The 14,913-nt window shown below is 40.7% G+C and overlaps 1 pseudogene; it reads right to left on the bottom strand.

Moving 5' to 3' along the window:
• Positions 1-345: 345 nt before the first annotated feature.
• Positions 346-731, bottom strand: LOC101647409 (annotated as a pseudogene).
• Positions 732-14,913: the final 14,182 nt, after the last annotated feature.

The following is a 14,913-nucleotide window of genomic DNA, read 5'->3' as shown; positions in this document are numbered from 1 at the left end:
GGATAAATTGTTTCTTTGCGTCTTTGATTTTCTTTACTCATTTTTTACCGTGGAGGCCAATTCAAAAAGTTGGTGGAAACATTCCATTATCTTTATTCCTCAAATTAGGCGGTCAAGCATTCTCTTTGTGGACTGTGTAGTATTAAACTGACCTTAATGTTTCCCAAGGCTGTGGGGCTGAGCCCCCAGGCCCACTGACTCATTTCTTTAAGGTTTGGTTATGGCTAAGAAATCACTTTTCATAACAGTGTCCTATTAATAAAACTTGTGACTTTTCTTTTTTTTCTTTTTTTTTTAGTTCCCAAGTTTTATTAAAGAACTTATACAAAATATTCCCTTGAAGATTTAACCCTCATCTTCCTCCTCTTCCTCATCCTGGTTAATCTGGAAGTAACGTAATTCATAACTTTCTATGCTGTTGGCGACCACACGCAACCAATCACGTAGATTATTCTTCTTCAAATATTTTTTGTGAGATATTTCAAATACCTTTTGGAAAAAGGCACCTCGGAAGTTACAGTAATCTTGCTCTTGCTTCTTTCAATGGTCACGACTCCTCCCCCGAGATTACCGGCTTTCCCATTCACCTTGATTCTTTCCTGAAGAAACTGCTCAAAATTAGCAGCACCCGTGATTCCATCTTCTACAGGGTGGGGGCAATCCAGCGTGAACTTCAGAACCTGCTTCTTTTTTTTGCCCCCCTTCGCCACAGGCTTTTTCACAGGTGCCATGGCGGCAGCGGAGGCAGAAAGCGTGACTTTTCTCAATGGTGTCTGTGGTAGTTACATAATTTCATGTCAGCTTGAAGATGGGTGGTATTCAACCTGTTACTCAGATCATAGCTTGATGGTGCCTCCTTGTGGGCATGACCTTCTCATGAGAAGGGCCCTGGGATCCTTCCCTTCTCTCTCACGTTCACCTTCCTGCTGGCTGACGGTGGCGGCTGCCAGAGACCTGGGATGTGTCTACCACCATCACATCCACATGACTTTACACTCACCAACCTTTGATCTTCCTGCGTTGTACATCATTGCTTGTGACGGCATTATTCTGAGGAGGAACTTACGGACTGGTATCAGACATATGGACTTGATCTGGACTGGGCTGGATGCTTGCTTGATATGTAAAGCTTCTCGATATAAAGCTTTCTCACTGGATGTTTCTCGAGTCAACCTGACATAATACAATGTCTTAAGTTACGTTTTCTTTTCTAAGAGCATCGTACCTTTTGTGGTTATATAAAGAGAGAGAGATTGAGAGTCGTTTATATCTTTAGTGTAATTTCTGAACATACTGTTTGGCACCAGCAACTTGAAACCACTAGCTGCTCCTCAGGAAAAAAGATGAGGTTTTCTACTCCCACAAAGAGTTATAATCGTGGTAATTCACAAGGGCAGTTTTACCCTGTCCCAAGCGGTGACTATGAGTTGGAATCGAATCGATGGCAGTGAGTTTGGTTTGGTTTGCTTTGGTCTTTCTACTAGGAAAATGAGGGAGGTGATGCCAGCACCTAGGTGACCTCAAGGTTTGCATGTTTAATGAAACACAAGCAAACATCTTTCTGGAATTCTCCTTCAGCCAACATCTATCTGACATCTGCAGTGATACCCCTGGCTGCACATCCTCCTCGGAAGCTGGGCTGCACTTCTGGCAGCACCCTGTCACTGTACTGCTGTAATCATTAGATGATCTTCAGCAAAGTCTTACTTGCATGTGGTATTAATGATATTGTTCTAGAATTTGAGCATTCTGTGGGTAAGATTTCTATTGAATGGGTACAAATATGAACCTCTTCCACTCCGTTGGACAAGTTGCTGTCTTCCAATAGACGAGGGAGAGCCTCCAGTACCTCATCAGCTTGTAGAAGCATTTCAGTTGGTGGGCCATCAATGCCTAGAGGCTTATTTGGGGTCCGTGTTTCCAATGCAGCGTGAACTTCTTTCTTCAGCACCATTGTTTCCTGACCATATGCTACCTCCTGAAATAGTTGAATGCCAACTAGTTATTTTGGGAACAGTAACTCTATGTATTCTTTCCATCTTCTTTTGATGCTTGCTGCATAATTCAATATTTTGGTTGTAGAATCCTTCAGTATTTCAACTCGAGGCTTAAATTTTTTCTTGAATTATTTTAGCTTAAGATACACTGAGTGTGTTCTTCCTTTTTGGTTTTCTAACTATAGGTCTTTGCACATTTCATTATAATATTTTTCTTTGTCTTCTCGAGCTGCCCTTTGAAGTTTTCTGAGCAGGTATTTTAAAGAATTGTATAAGAGATTATGGCACCAACTGTTTGCAGTCTGCAAAATAAAAACTTGGATATCTGCTTCCCAAAAGATCACAGTCAAGAAAACTCAACAGTTGTGTTCTGTAACACATGGACCACCAAGACAGTATCAACTCCATGACGACAGGTTTTGTGTGTGTGTATCAACTCCATGACAACAGGTTGTGTGTGTGTGTGTTAAGAGTTCAGAAGCAATGCAAGAGAACAATAAGGATGCCAATGCTGCCTCTCATGTTTCTATTATCTAAGCTAATGAGCAGTATACAAAAGACCAAAAAGGAATTGATATATTTAGATTAAAGTTTTGGAGAAGAATGTTGAAATTGCCACATACTGCCAAAAGAACAAACATATCTGTCTTGGAAGAAGTTCAGCTAAGGTGCTCCTTAGAAGCAAGTATGACCAGACTTCATTTCATGCTCATTGGACATGTTGTCAGGAGACACCAGTCCCTGGTGAAGAACATCATACTTGGTAGAAGGGCCATGAAAAAGAGGAAGACTTCAATGGCTTGGCTATAACAATGGGTTCAAGTGTAATGATGATTATGAGGATGTTGTAAAGCCAGGCAATGTGTCGTTCTGTTGTACATAGGGTCCCTATGTGTCAGAACGGACCCGAAGTCATCCAACAACAGCAGCACATTGAAAGATGGTCTAAGGGAAATTATTCCCAGGAAAAAAGTGAATTTTACTTGAAGTTGTTTTTTTTTTAAGTATACAGTGTCATGTGATTGCAGGTTATAAGTGTAGTGGAAATTTCAATATTGAATGAGGATTCTGCAAATATAGAACTAGCCTCAGAGGTGTACAAACTTACAGTAAGTCACACAGGGCTCTGCTCTGAGAAAGACTCTCCTCTCTCCACTTAAATGGACCATAAGCCCCACATTTTCATTTTGCCTGGTTGATGTTGTCAGTGTTATCAGGTCAGTTCCAACCCAGACCAACCCCATGTACACATAGCGAAGCACTGCCTGGCCTTGCCCCATTGGCACAATCGTTCTTCTACTTGAGTCCATTATTGAAGCCATTGTGTCAACCCATCTTGTCGAGCAGCTTCCTTTTCACTGACTCTTTACCAAGCATGATCTTCTTTCATATGGTCTTTCCTGAAAATATGCTCAAAATAGGTGAGATGAAATCTAGATATACCCACTTCTAAGGAGCATTGTGGCTGTATGTCTTCTATGACAGATCTTTGCATTCTTTTGACAATGCATGTACTCTCAATATTCCTTATTATAATTTATCGCCGTAATTCACATGCATTGGTTCTTCTCCTGTCTTCCTTCTTCAATGTGCACCTTTCACATGCTTGTGAAGCCAGTGAAAATACCATGCACTTTAGTCCTCAAAGTGACATCCATGCTCTTCAACAAAGTGACATCCTTGCTCTTCAACACTTTCCCTATTTTCAACCAAGCAGCATTCTCTCCTTCTGTTTGAACAATTGCCTCTCGGTCCCGCTGCAGGTTTCTCGTGAGCATAGTTAAGGGTTCTGGAATTTACATTCTTTTCCATGCGATCCATACAGTCCAATGCCTTTGCATAGTCAATAAAAAACCAAGTAATCCTCTTTCTGCGGTTTAGGCTTTGAGTCACCATCCATTTGACATTCAGCCATCACATCCCTTTTTCTACATCCTCATCGGAATACTGGTTGAATTTCTGGCAGCTCCCTGTCAATGTACTGCTGCAACTCTTGTTAAATGACCTTCAGAATAATTTTGCTTGCATGCGATATTAACGATGCTATTAGATAATTTCTACATTCTGTTGGGTCACTTTTCTTTAGAAGGGGTATAAATACATATCTCTTCCAGTCACTTAGCCAGGTAGCTGTCTTCCAATTTTATTGGCATCAGTGAGTGCATTCAATGCTTCATCAGTGTGTTGAAACATTTCCATGTTATCCCATACATTCCTGAACCTTGTTTTTCACTAATGCTTTCAGTGCTCCCTGGACTTCCTTCCTGCAGTACCATCAGTCCTTGGTAATTTGGCATTGGGCTGCAAATTCTGTAGGTAGTCTTGGTAGTAGGGAGTGGGTAAATAGGAGTTGTAAGTGAAGCAAGAAAGAATACAAACCTTCTGGGGATTAAAGTATGTTATAGACAAAGTACCGGAGAGACTGTCTTGAGGGAGACTAGGCACGGTAGGAACTCTTCAGGGCCAGGTTAACTGAGACCTGGGCAGGAGCAGCAGCTTATTCATGTTTCTGGAGCATAGGTCTGCTGAGGCCACAGGATTAGCCAGACAGAATGATAGTTTTTCAGGTCTATTTGGCAAAGCAAGATATCTATAATAATATTCGAAGCTTATCAATGTTTTTAAAGCTTTCCAACCATGAACTTTCATACATATAAAATTTAGAAGTTTTAAACTTCCCAGAAGATTTTCCATCGATAGCTATGTGCCCATGGGAATAAGAGGTACTGCAAATAGGAGTCTTATTGGATTACAAGGACAGGATTACAAGGACTGGAGGAAATAGGCTTCCTCACACTTCCTTTCCATCCACCCTCCATTTTAGAGGATTTATGCAGTTCTCTGACAAGAAAGGATGAGCACAGTTTCATATTTTCCTAAAGACATCAAATTGAGAGGGGCTGGAGAAGTGTCCTTGTGCCCTTGTGACAGAAGCTGGGCTAGTTTCCCTAGCCATGCCTTAAAGAGGACAATCTTTTAAATTCTTAGAGAGGGTAGAAGAAAACGTTGGTACCAATGGTAACTGTGTCATCTCATCCTTCTCTTCCCGCCCCCCCACCCCCTGGACACACACACATACTTAATAGGGATTCTTGGAATGAGTCAAACAGCTGCCATCACCAAATGTGACTCATTAAATAAAGGATCCCACTCTCAGGTCCTTTCTTCCTTCTGCTTAAGGAAGAACAAGACCTGTACACTTGACACCAATGATTCTTTTGATCATTCTCTTGAAAAATGACAGCAAGAGAATCCCAGCTAGGGCTGCCAGGGAGTGGCCTGTTCTGGCTGAGGTGTGGAGTAGTCCAGAGAAACATCTATCTTTAGGTAACCTCTCAGGAAGGAGTTTAAGATCCAAGCTTAGGTGAGATAGACCTCTAAGGCAGATAGAATAGGACCTGAGCCATCAGATGGTAATCTGAGTCCTATTGTGTAGCAAAAACTGTGTTAGGGATTGGATTGGATTGGATTGGATTGGATTGGATAGGTATTAGATTACCCAATAAGCAAGGTAATTACTGGTTTACTTATGTTTACTTACTAATCTGTAGTGAACAATTTCACATTTTTACCACATCAGAGACTCTGCTTCTTGCTATGGCTAGCATGTCTCTCTTCAAACCTCACAGGACCTTCTGACAGAAACAAATGCACAGGCTTTTCACATTTACAGTTCTTAACAGGGATGGAATACCCAATAAGCAAGGTTGATTTACCTTACTTATTGGGCAGTCTTCCCATTGCAGGGACCCATATCTGCCAAGGGAGAAATGGACAATGAAAAAGCATGATTTGCTTTTAGAAAATCAGAGTCTGTGAAATGATGCGGAGGAAAGAGCAAAGTCCTTTTTAAGGTATACATTTTCTAAGAAAATTGTCCTATATTGCTACAATGTCTCTGGCTCCCCTGCTGCTGGTCAATGGGTCATCAATTTTCAGAGCAGATCAAAGATTTGTGAAAAGAACACTGAAAACAGGACATCTTAGTGCCATGGATTGAACTGTGTCTCCCAATGACCCCCAAATAGAAGTCAGCTTGGATGGACCATGATTCTCAGTGGTGTGGCAGTTACATAATGATGTGATCTGGCAGCTGGGCAATGATGTAGTCACCCCCCATGATCTGATTTTCCTCTCCATTTTGATATGTTGTAAATTCTGACCTCTATATGTTAATGATGTAGGATAAGACTATGTCCGTGAGGATTATGTTATGTTTTTATGTCAATGAGGCAGGATTAGAAACAGATATGTTAATGAGGCAGAATACAAGCTATAGAATTAGATAGTATTTTGAGGCAATTTCTCTTGAGATTAAGCAATCGTAGTGAGATTGAGTCCCTTTTGGGATAAAACCAGTAAGATATTAAACAAGAGCAGGGATTAAGGGACAAACTGTACAAAGAAGAAGACTGGGGAGTAGTACATATCCTGTGGGCCCAGGATCCCTGCGTTGGGAAGCTCCTAGCTTGATGCTAAGAGATATACAAGGAACGGCAGGTCCACAGATGTTGAAAGGAGACAAAGACCATCCCCCTAGAGCCCATCGGAAGAGGAATCCGCCCTCAAAATCCAGCACTCTACTTTTGAACATCTAATCTCTTAAGTAAGGACCCCGAGTAGCACTGTGAGTTAGGCACTAAACTGTTAACCAAAAGGTCAGTGGTTCAAAGACATTCGCTGCTCTTTGAGAGGAAGGTGAAACTGTCTGCTCCCTGGTAACTTACAGTCTTAGAAACACCATGAACTTGCTATGAGTTGGAATCGACTTGATGACAGTGCATTTGGGGTTAGAAGTTTTGATATGGGTCTTTCTTACATCTCAGTTTCAACTTAATGTACTCAATTGGTTCTTTTATGAGCAGAATATAGTTACTGCCATAAATGACAAGGGAGGTGGACATATCAGACCTCTCTTCTTCCCTATTGTCACAAGGTAGGGGTCAGATGAGCCTCCCAGTCCATTCTTCTTTACCAATTCTGAAACCTACTGTTGCCCCCACATCACTCTACATCTCTGCTGGGTTACATAATTCAGTGCAATGGCCACACAGAACTCAGAGATAATACTCAAAATTAAGGAGGTTTATTGGGGAAGTTAATAGGTCACCAAAAGTCTGAATCAGCAAATAGTAAAGCTATAGTCATTTGTTAATATTTACATAGTCGTATTAATAAATTAGCTGCTCGGCCAGCAGCTAAATCTCTCTCTGGTTCTCAGCCTCTCAGCGATGTGGTAGCCAAGTCTCTTTCAGGTTCTTAGTCTCTCAGCCACATAGTCCTTGGCTTTTGCCTCAGTGGGCCAAGAAGGCAGCCCACCTGTCAGGCTGTCCCACAATTGCCATAGCTTCAGACCAGAGAAGGAGAGGGTACCTCATAGTCTTGGCGTGCTCCTCAAAGACTGCGCCACAGTCTGTGATGCTTCTGGTCTCGGCAGCCTCTGCTACTTCAGACAGGGTCTTGAACGTGCGCATCCAAGGTCCTCTGCTCTTCCAAGTTGGTTCATCCTTAAAGCCAGTAAGGTGGTGACAAAAACTGACCAATCCCCTCTATTAGTGTTACAAGTGGGCCTATTTGCATTTGTAATCCTATTGGATCATTTGGTAGGAGTTACAGTGACTTATACAGAAGAGTCATATTAGTAAATTTTACTGCACCACTGTTACAATAATAGTTTGAATGTCCCCTGAAAGGTAGAGGGGGCAGAAGGAGGTGGGGAGAAGGGGATGGTGAGCGGATGGCATCATGGACAGATAACAACTAGGGAAGTGGAACCAGCCTCTAGGAGAGGGTAGAGATCCTGTGAGTATTAGTGGAGAGGAAGCACTAAGAGGTGGAAGAAGGGGGAAAGTGAGGGTGGGGCGGGAGGAGGCAAAAGGAAACAGAGGCAAGCTCTTGGAAGCAAAGGCACAGAGAGGGAGATTAACAAAGGTGTGCACTTATGCAGACACATTAATCCACAACAATAATGGTATTGGCCTACACACATATGTTTATAAGGCAATACACTGAAGCTGCAGATGGGCCTTGGGCCTCGGCTCATACCTCCCCTCAAAACAAAAAACACATTGTTCTAACAAATTGGCATTCTGTGATGCTCACACCTCCCCCCATCCCCCCACCACCACCACACACGCACAATCGCTGAAGACAAAATGGGTGCATAAGCAGAGGTGGTGAAAACAGGATGGTGCCTGTCTATTAAAAGATATTGTGTCTGTGGTCTTAAAGGCTTGAAGTTAAACAAGCAGCTACCCAACAGTGAAGCAACAAACCCACATGGAAGAAGCACATCAGCCAGTGAGATCGTGAGGTGTTGACACTGCGCAACGGGCATCAGAAGATTCACAACAAACAGTAAACAAACAAACAAAAATGCATTGGTGAAAATGGAGGATTGGAGTGGAGACCCAAAGCCCATCTATGGACAATGGCGCTCCCCCCACAGAGGGGTCGCAGGGAGGGGGTGAGTCAATCAGGGTGCAGTAGAGCACTAATGGGCCACACAATATACCTCTGTTTCCTGGAGGCCTCCTCACTCCCTGCTATCACGACCTCAATGCCACCTCCCAATGTAGACTAGACGGGAGTATGTACATCGGTATAGGCAAGAGATAAAACTCACAACACGTGGAACCCAGGCACAGGAGTGGGAACAGAGATACCAAAAGGGTAGGGGAAGGGGGCAAGGGGAAGAAGGGGTGAGGGAGAGGGACACAGATCGCAATGAATACCACATAACCACACACCCCTAGTCAGGGGGAAGAACAACCAGAGGGGAAGGGAGACAGTGGTCGGTGTGAGATTTGAAAATAATTAACAATCTATAATCTATCAGGGGGCTACGAGGGGTGGGGGGGGAGGGAAGGGAAAAAGGAGGAGCTGATCGCAAGGGCTCAATGGAAAGTAAATGTCTAGAAAAGAACGATGGAGTACATGTACGAATATGTCGGATACAATTGATAATTGATGTATGGTTTGTAACAAGAGTTATAAGAGCCCCCAATAAAATGTAAAAATAGTTTGAATGTCATTGTCTATTCTTTCTTTCATCTGTGTCATTGTTGTGTCTGTGTCAGTTGTGTTCCTCCTCGCTGTGGGACATAGTTCTATGCTTCTTTACATGCCTGGCAATTTTTTATAGGATGAAATGTGTTGTGATTCTGGGCATCTATTGAGTAGGTGCTAAATATTTTTGTATCCCTACTAATATTGTTGAACTTTTGTGTGTTTATTTGACCTTTATTTTGAGGAAATAAGCCTATTATGAAAATTAACTTATTTTATCATTCACTTAGCAAAATTCAGGTTATAATTATTTTCTAATTCTTGGCGTGAACAAAGAATCAAGTGATCTTGTTAGGAGGAAAGTTTTCAGGTTAATTTTCCCAAGATAATTACATAGCATTATGGCTTATCTTTTATCTGGCTTATTTTAACAGCACAATCATAAAGATGTGGTTTTATAAAAATAATTGATGCCTTATCAATTTTCACAGGACCCCCCCATTCAAAACATTTCAGTTCATTGAACTTTTTTTTTTTAATCATAGTCAAGTTACTTGAAAAGAGGTTTGCTTTTAAGATTTATGAAGTAGAGTTAGATAATTTATTAGTGTAGGGCTTATTTTGCTTCAATACCGAGGTAATATCTTGCTGAGTATTTTGTCTAATGTTGCTTGAATTACGAAAATTTCCACCCTGACTGATTGGAACAAACTATTCTCAGGTTTATTTAAGCCAGTGGTTTTCAACCTTCCTAATGCCACGACCCTTTCATTCAGGTCCTCATGTTGTGGTGACACCCCAACCATAAAATTATCTTTGTTGCTACTTCATAATTTTGATACTGTTGTGAATTGGGTGACCCCTGTGAAAGGGTTGTGCAACCCCAAAGGGGTCGCGACCCACAGGTTGAGAACCACTGATTAAGCATTGGTGAGTTTTCCCTGAGTTCATCTGGTGAGTCTTTACTAGTCTCTGGTGGTGTCCTGGTGGAGGTTCTAGTGAGCTACACACTGTTTTACTAACCCAAGGTCAGCAGTTCAAAACCACCAGCCACTCCTCTCAAAAACCTACTGGGAACAGTCTACTCAGTCCTATAGGCTTGCTATGAGCTGGATCGACTTGCTGGGAGTGAGGCTGTGTTTTGCAAACCTGTGTACTGATTTATAACTATAAAGAAACCTTCTGCAGAGTTCAGGAGTTACCTATCTGGCCTTCTTTCTCTCTAGGAATTCTGCAACCCCTCCCTCCCTGGCTCCTCAGAGGCCCCGCTCCAGCTATTTCATATGTGAGAGCACATGATGTTCTGCTTGGTACCTCCCTGCACAATTGTCCAGAGATTCTCAAACACGAGAGCGGAGACGATCCTAGAGATCATCTCACTTATTTCCCATCCTCAGAATCACGGTTCTGTACTGCCTGTTCCTCCACATCTGAAAACCATTGTTCTATAAGCTTTGTTTGTTTTTCTGCTGTTTCAGATGGCGGGGTAGATCTGAACCTTTCAACAGAAGTCAACCTATTAATGTTTTGTTTGATTATTTGTTGTTGCTAGTGTTGGGTTTAGCCCCACAAAAATTCTTCTGTACGAAACACTTAGTAATAGTGAACCCCACACACTGTACTCTTGATAAATGTTTTGAGCCATAGGGAGCAAATTATGTAAAGTAAAAAGGGAAAATTATGGTCTTAATGTTCCATATATAAAGTTTTCAAATAAAATGGTAATAGATATTGCCATTCCTCTGGAAAATTAAGTGAAAATTTTTTACATTATATTTGAACAGGATAATCTCAATGAGCATTATATTAAAATCCTCTGTTTCCTTTAAGCACTTCGTGAATATTAATGATGATAAATTATTCAATACCAATAAGGAGTTTAATGCCAAGCCGTACTCTTGAAATCATCTGGTAAAAATCACCATCAACCACAACATGAAGGCCACATCTCAAGGAGAAAGGCAGATCAAACTATTTCTAATCTTAAGGGGAATAATCTCAAATTTTATTAACTTAATAACTTAAGGATCCTTCTGATGAAGCTCAGCATTCCCCGCCTCATGAAAAGTTATCTAATGTTTATTCATAAATACTTTATAAAAATGCCTGCTCTATTTCAGAAGATATTGTGAAGGGCATAAATGTGCACTCCCAGTCTGCCCTCTTGTTTAGGTCAACTCTTCAGTGGCATCCGGAATGAAGAAAGTTAAACAGGACAAACACAAAAGAGAATGCTGCATTTGCCCGCGCCCCACATGCCCGGATCTATAGACCTGGAACCTAGTCTGTTAGAAGATTGGTTTCCAGTAAACAAGTCATTCTTGTAAATGGACAGTTTATGACTGAATAGGTTAGCTTGGCACTACACATCTTTACTATAAATACTATCAGTCTATTACGGTCCACAAAGGAAAATGACTTCCAAAGATTGTTATATGTCAAATCAAGAATATTTGCCTAACATGGCCCCACATATCAGATCTTTGTTCCTCGAACCCTCAGACCATCGCAATTGGCACCAGGAGGGAGTGTGTTAGAAATATCGGATCATGGGCTCCACCCCACATCTATTGAATCACAATCTGCATTTCACAAGATTCACCAGCATTAAAGTTTGAAAAGCAGTGGTACACATTTCATTGCATCCTTAACTCTTAGAGTCTTTTTCTGCACAAGCTATGACCCTCTTGTTTTAAGAAAGACTGTGCTTGATCTTTGTTGTACAATAACTTTCAGAAACTCAAACTCACTGGCATTGAGTTGTTACTGATTCAGAGTGACCCTGGAGGACAGCAAGGAACTGTCTCCATGTCATTCTGTACAGGAATACAAAGATTGTTCTTTCTCCTGAGTACCACTGGAGGTTTTGAACTGCTAACCTTGCGGTTAGCAGCCCAGCACCGACAGGGTGCCTCACAATAATGTCAGGTCATGTGAAGTATACCTGGTTTCTGTGATGAAAAGGGCAGTATAAAGGCAGACCTTCAGAAGAGTGGGAGAGGCACTGTTACAGACATGTCCACATGAAGTAAATAACTCAATAGGGCTTTCTTTCCTGAACACCTGCCCCTGATTTTTATTTACTGTGACCAAACACTGTATATCATTATATCATATCACAGCTACAACCTTTTCATGATTATTTCAATGCTTAGAAAGTTCCAGAATTACTAAGTACCCCAATTTAAAATATATCCATTTCCAAAGTGATTTGCAAAAGATATAAGATCTACTGATTTGATCTTTATATAACTCATGCCCTGCCAGCTTCCAAAAGGAGTCTATTATTATAAAAGGCCACATATATTTGAGCAATGCAATTAAGTAAGCACATGAACCACCTGGACTGCAAGGAAGCATTAAATTGAACTCTTCACTTCCTGGAAGCTAAAACAAAGAAGAGAAACACAACAGATTACGTAGAAAGTCAGTGTTGTTATCCCCATGTATAGAATCCCAGGTGAGATTAATAAATACATAGTTCGTTTTTTAAAAAAATCTTAATTAGAACTGAATTTTATCTGAAGGATTATGCTTGTACAGTACATGAAAGATGCTTAAATTTGACTCAAAGCCATTTTAACTGAACTATCTATTGAACAAAGTCTAATGTATGAGACATAAACACAAAAGAAATAATAAGTGCAATAGAAATGATACTGAAAAGCACTAACTTCCAATAATCCAGATATTCAGGAAAAACATACTATTATAAAAAGTTTTTTAGTCTAACAATGTGTGTATGTGTATATGGGGTGTGTGTATATGGGGTGGATGTGTCCTATGCCTGTGATTGTAACCTCCATACAAAATAATGTCCCCTGAGTGGGCATCACAAAATTTCACTAAGGTTTATATTTGATAGAAAATATTGATCAAAATATCCTTCCTAAATAATATTTCATTTCAAGGTGATATTCTATGGATTACCAGCACATTTCAAGCTCAGTAAGATAGCTGTTTTAATCAGATACCACCATTGTCTTTAATAATAATGTAAATATTTGAACAATTTACTGATTCCCTTAAATATATGTCTAAATATTACTTTGTTGTGATCCTTGATTTTATTCATTTATTTTATTTCCTACTGATGTCAAAACACACATAACAATTAAGTGCAAAACAAAAGCAGGTAGAATGTTTCAGAATTGCCAAACCTTAAAAATTCTGCCTTTTCCCAGAAAAATGATATAGTGCATATATGAGAATTATTACTGAAACCTAAAAGTAAATTGGCTTAATTAAAGTGACTCTTTGCTAATAGAAACAAAATCATTCTTTATCATCTTTTCTTTTTTTCATTTAAAAAGAACACATTAGTCTCACTCTCTTAGCGTTTATTCTGACTCATAGGGACACTATAAAACAGGGTGGAACTGCCCATGATGGGTTCTAAGGCTGTAAATCTTTATGGGAGCAGAAAACTTCATCTTTCTCCCATGGAGCAGCTGGTAAGTTTGAACTGCCAAACTTCTGGTTAGCAATCCAACATATAACCTACTATGCTCCTTTTAAGAATTAAACACTGAATGCAGGAAGATCATAAGCCAGTGGGTAGAAAGTCTTGTGGATTCAGTGGCAGTGAAAGTATCCTAGTGCTGGCATGGGTCTCCACGTGGCTCCTCCAGCTCCCAGGGCTCTGGCTGCATGAGTGTAGCTCCATCAGGCTTGTAGTCAGTAATGTTTCACTGAGTGTGTCCCACCTCCAGTGAGCTATTAATCTCCTTAGCTCCTCCAAATGAGGTCATCAAGCTGTGATCTGACTGACAGGCTGAACTCCACCCCTTTGCTCTCAAGTCTCCAATTGACAACAGATTGTGTACCTAACATACCCAGGGTGAACACATTTCAGCAGTTTCCAGACTAAGGATAGACTACAAAAAAGGAATAGGCTTTCCACTTCTGAAAGATTAGATACTGAAACTCTTATGAATAGCAATGAAATATACATAGTACCAGATGACGAGGCTAGAAGGTACTCAAAAGACAAGTGGGGGAGAACTGACTCCTCAAAGGAGAGTTGACCCTAAACACATGGATGGAGCTGAGTTTTCGAGAACTTTATTTGCTGATGGGATATGTCACCAAATGAGAAGAAACCGCTGTAGATATCCCTTAAAAAGTGATGTACCATTAATAACAGCAGAATTCACAAAATATGACTCTAGGAAAACTGGAAGTTGTCAAAAACCAAATGGAATGCATAAAAATCGATAGCCTAGGCATTGGTGAGCTTCAATGAGCTGGTCTTAGACATTGTAAAGTAGACAATCATAGTTGTTAATTGGACAAGGCCAAAGGTTTCATTGGAAAAAGGAATAATCAGTCTTTTCAGGAATTGCTGGGCATTGACCCTGAAGAATCCCATCCTAAAACAAACTCACTGCCATTGAGTTAATTCGGACTCATAGCGACCCTATGATCCCAGGAGACCCAAGGCATTTTGAAGGCCTGCCAGTCAGAGTGGGAACATATGGAGTTCATCTTCTTGATAAAAATAAATGACACTTTCCCATGCATATATAAATGTCACTTGTTCTACTTCTTTAAAGAAGGCCCTCGATGAGATGGATAGAGAGAGTAGTGGCAACAAGCACTCGGGCATAGGGACAATTGTGATCGCCTTGTTTGTTCTATTGTGCACAGAGTCATGATGGTTCAGAATGAACTCCATGTCACCTAACAATAGCAAAGAGCTCTCCTTATGCATTGGAGCTATCTGGGTAGCACCTAACATATTATATTATATGGCTTCTAGTGCAATATAAAAATAGAGCCACAGTCCTTTTCTGCTGGATCTTATGCTTTTAAAAGAGAGTCATGCGTTGGACCTCCACTCAAGTGCTCCCTCAATGCAAGAACACTTTGTTCTATTAAACTGGCATTCCATGATGCTCATCTTCCC

Source organism: Echinops telfairi, unplaced genomic scaffold (assembly GCF_000313985.2).
Source record: "Echinops telfairi isolate 266 unplaced genomic scaffold, ASM31398v2 ScPeMD7_3533;HRSCAF=4204_0, whole genome shotgun sequence".
NCBI lineage: Eukaryota > Metazoa > Chordata > Mammalia > Afrosoricida > Tenrecidae > Echinops > Echinops telfairi.
This window is presented reverse-complemented; position numbering and strand designations above follow the sequence as displayed.